Source organism: Cynocephalus volans, chromosome 2, assembly GCF_027409185.1.
Source record: "Cynocephalus volans isolate mCynVol1 chromosome 2, mCynVol1.pri, whole genome shotgun sequence".
NCBI lineage: Eukaryota > Metazoa > Chordata > Mammalia > Dermoptera > Cynocephalidae > Cynocephalus > Cynocephalus volans.
Window position 1 is genome coordinate 158,445,159 of NC_084461.1, and position 4,632 is coordinate 158,449,790.

Here is a 4,632-nt window from a genome sequence, read left to right on the forward strand (position 1 = left end):
CAAGGGACCCTGAAGGGGTGGGTTGTAAGGAAAATAGAATAGTTTAGTCAGGCGCTCTCGCCTCAGGTCCAGTTTGGTGTGGTGCAGCACACTCTTTGTAAACAAGTTGTGTAGGACTAAAGATAGTGCACATGCACACCTGTGTATTTTTAGCTTGTTGCTATTCTTGTGTGTTCTTCAGTGTGTGAGACAGTGGCTCTGAACTGCTGGTTGGCAGATCTCGCATCTAAAAATAGAGCATGTTTACTTTGCCAGCAGCTGCTCAGTTTTTCTTTGGACTTTGCCAGCAGCTGCTCAGATTCTCTTTGGGCTGCCTAGCTCTTAGACATGTGTGTGCTGAATAAAGCTTATCTCTTCAACCAAGGCTCCAAGGACCTTTTTCCTGTTACCTAGCTCATAGACCTGCATGTGAAGGGTTTGTGACCCAGTCTGGACAATGGACTCAAGGGGTCTGTGAGCTCCAGACCCAGCCCTAGGTCTACAATGGAGTAGTAAGTTGATGGTTTAATGGTTTGTCATGGGTATAGTTCTAATGGCTTTATGAGAAAAGCAAGTGAGAAGGTTAGTTTTCTCACTCATGCATTCTCTCCATGTGATGGTGTGCTGCATCTCCACAGGACCCTACAGAGAAGTTCCCACCCAGAAGAAGACCCAAACCAGATGTGCTACCTTGACCATGGACGTCTCAGCCTCTAAAACTGTAATAAATAAATTTCATTTCTTTATAAATTGCCAAGTTTTAGGTATTTTTGTTATAAATAACAGAAAACAGATTGATACAGTTATCTTGATTGACTGTGTTATTGTAGATCGGACATCAGATTAAAGGCTATGATTGTTTTGGACAATCTATAGGTCTATCTTGGATAGGCTTATATATACAAAGTAATCCATAAGAGCTAAGGAAGCAATTTCTCATCCAGGTTGGTAAAGTGGAGTTTCTCAACCCTCACTGCCATTATTCTCAACTATCAGTCATCTAATAAAACCATTGAAGGGAAAGTATATTTACCTAAATTTCCCATAAACATTGTAAAACTTTACATAAAAGAATGAAAATATATAATATATATTTGTCTCTAAATCTTCTGAAAGGTACCATTTATTTTAATGTATAAATATTAAGTTCATATTTTGTGTAATTATAGGAAGCATAGCATCCTTCAGAGTGTTACGATGATTTCTGGAGAGGCTGTTAACTTTTCTGATGGTTTCCTGTCAAGTCTCACTCCAAATTTTTATTCCTGGTTCTATCCCTCAGTTCCCTTATACTATATTATCTGCAGTTGCTGTCCTTACTTGATAAAATTTTGTGTGAACTATGGATACAGACTTCTTTTTTATTCTCCAAAGCCTACTAACTGTGAAAGTTGGTTATACAAATTGAGTCATTCTTGTCATACCCAAACTAAATCAGAATTGATGGCCCAAGAGGAAAAAGCACATAACACCTACTCCAAGAAGAGTTTTTTACAGGCCCAGCTGCTAAAGCAGCCTGCGGTAACCCTAAGACTGGTTTTACCTAGTAGCTGCTGAAATGACCTGCCATGACTCTAAGATTAATTTTACCAACCACCATCACGCCCTAGACAAAGGCTGTCAACTCCCAAAAACTTCACTAATGCCAGTGAGCTTTATTTCAAAACAATATGTAGCATTTCTTTTTCTAATAAAACTCCTGACCCTTTCTTTGTTCTTTGGACATACTGGAGACCACTCAGTCTGTATGTATGCTCTGGATTGCAATCACGTTTTCCTAGATAAAACATTTAGAGCACAGCCTTATAACACCAAGGTCATGGGTTCAGATCCCTGTACTGGCCAGCCACCTGTTTGGGGCAGGCAGCTGGACTTGGGTTTGGTAAAAATCTTCCAGTTTGATTCATTGAAGTACATAATATCATTTTTCAAGGCAGAACTTTCCTTTCTCTGAGAAATGCCCTCACCAGTCCAATGCCAAAGAATGGACACAAAGACACGAGGTACAGCAAAGCAAGACTTTAATATCACTCTTGCAAGATTGGGTGTCTGATGGGCAGGTACACCCAAAACGGTTACAGCAAGCAATTCATTCCCTAGTGCTCAAGTCCCTCCCCCAGTTCCTCATTGGCTGAGTACTATGGGGTGTACAATCTTCCCAGACATTGCCTAAGTTTTATTATTCCCTTGTAAGGCATACTTTTGTCTGATGGCTCAGGACTAGCCCATGAAAAAGGCCCATCAAAAAACCCTAGAAAGGAGAAGAACCAGGAAATGAAGAGAACAAACGGCTGGTGACTAGCCACCGCCTTGAGAAGTCATTTCTCAAGGGTGACATGCTGTTTCTGAGCCCTGTTTGTCCAGGGACTCTCTGGGAACAGGACTCTCTGGGAGCCAGTTAAACAACTTTTGTTAAGCTATTCCTGAAAATGAATCGCTTAGGCTATTTTCTTACATTTCCATTCTTCAGTATTATTTTGTATCTCTTGATCAACATCCAGGCTAAAAAACAAACTTCTTGAAGGGATAAAATCTATTACAAAAGATAGTTGTGGCAAGGGTCATAAAAATTGTCCACTACAAATCAGAATTTCTTTTCATTTTCATTTCCCTTTTGAGAATTCCTTGACACTTACAGGGATAAACTTTTCATCAATTCTTCCTTTAACCCATTCAGCAAGTTCCTTTAAACAATGGAGTATTTCAGTGATCTTCAATGACATTCTTTAAGTTTGCATAATCCTATTGATAAGAGATATTGAAAATTATAAGAAATAAGTAAACTTCGCAATGGATTTTTTTTTTTTTTGGCTGCTGGCAGGTATGGGCAATCTAACCATTGACCTTGGTGTTATAACACCACACTCTAACTAACTGTTCTAACCAGCCAGCCTGGATTATTTTTAAAGTCAACAACAATTTGGAGACCTTTTCTTCAGAATTAAAATATTATTTCAGTACTTCAAATAAACTGAGCATTTTCTCAACTGCATTTATTAAAGAGGGTCAATGGTATTCAAGAGAAAAAAATTCTAAGTGCTAACAAAATCACAAAAATCTTTTAATTGCTAGGTTCAAATAGTATAGATGCTGAAGTAAGACCAATTTCATGACAATCACTTTAAAGTTAAAAGAAAGGACATCAGCTGCTATTTGAGCAAAATTATGCAGAATATGGATGGACAGGACAGCTAACACCTTCCACAGAGTTATATATGCTGCTTCAACTATAATAAATATTGTCTGCATCTTTACCTAAATATTCACCAAAATTTGTATTTGTATTAACTCCACCATAAGCAGTGCAAGTTTTTTCATTAACTCTTAACTCAGTGAGATACTCTCTGCAAAAAGTTGATCTTGTTTCTGAGGTCTCATCTGGAGTGGATGTCACTTAAAACAGCCTTTTACTTTTTGTTTTTCATAATAACCTTTGTTTTTGTTTTTGGCAGCTGGCCAGCACAGGAATTGAAACCTGGGCCTTGGTGTTATGAGCACCACACTCTAACCAGCTGAGCTAACCGGCCAGCCCATAATAGTCTTTTGAGCAAGACTTTTTCATGAGAAAAAAATTGCACAAGTAGACAAAAAATTTTTTTCTATTTTGTGATTATTTGTATCTATGTCTATGTTGTAAAAAGGTGAGGCATTTAGATCTGTGATAATTTCTGTAATAATAAATGGAGCTATTACATTTTTTTATTATACATTAAAAATGTAGTAGATTTTTGTCTTGGCGTGAGAAAATATGCTTGCAATTTTAGAATCAGAAAATATTTCTGGTAGCAGTATGTTCAAACAGTCATTTGAGCTCCAAGTCTGATGATAATATACAGTGTGGAAGGCCATCCATTACAACTTCTGCTGTGATTATTTTATCTTCATATGAATTTTCCTTTATCAGAAAATATATTATTTTAGTCTGGCCAATTAGCTAAGTTGGTTAGAGCATGGTGCTGATAACACCAAGGTCCAGCATTCCATCCCTGTACCACCCAGCAGTCAAAAAAGAAAGAAAATGTATTATATTCTCACTTTCTTTGATACTAACAAATACTGATAAATTTTTAGAAAATTTCATCACAAACCTTACACTTGAGTCTTTGCATTTTAGTGTTCAAATATATACAAATGTAAAATAGACAATAGCAGCCACCACAAAAATTGAAAAGATTGAATTTGATAATCTCAAGCATGTATCAGTATATCTGATGCCAGAAGAGAGGGTCTGGGAGGCCCCATGGCTGGCCTCAACCCACCCCATCCTCTTATCAGGTTCTTGACTGCCGTGGGAAAGAATTCAAGAGCAGAATCACAGTAGAAAGTGAGAACAGATTTAATATAACAAGGGATATAGATTTCATAGACAGAGTGTGGCCTAGCTTCAAGACTGAGCAGGGCCCAAACCAAGTTTAATGCAAACATAAGAAATACACACTTAACGTTTGGTACAGAGTGCAGGCTGGCTCAAGAGAGTGAGCAACTGCTTGCTGAAAGTAAGTTTGATACAAGAAGAAAGAAATACAGGCTCCATAGGCAGAGTGCAGGCTGGCCCCAGAAACAGTAAGAAACAGCCCTACCTTCTGCTGGGATTCAGCTTTAATAGTTTTGCTATCTAATCCATATTCATGCTATCTAATGAATACTCAATTA

General features: G+C 37.8%; 1 non-coding gene across 1 annotated transcript; it reads right to left on the reverse strand.

The window, feature by feature from the left end:
• Positions 1-3,432: 3,432 nt before the first annotated feature.
• TRNAM-CAU (transfer RNA methionine (anticodon CAU)) lies at positions 3,433-3,506 on the reverse strand. The gene has a single exon. It is a non-coding gene; the product is annotated as a tRNA-Met (tRNA).
• Between the last annotated feature and the right edge of the window lie 1,126 nt (positions 3,507-4,632).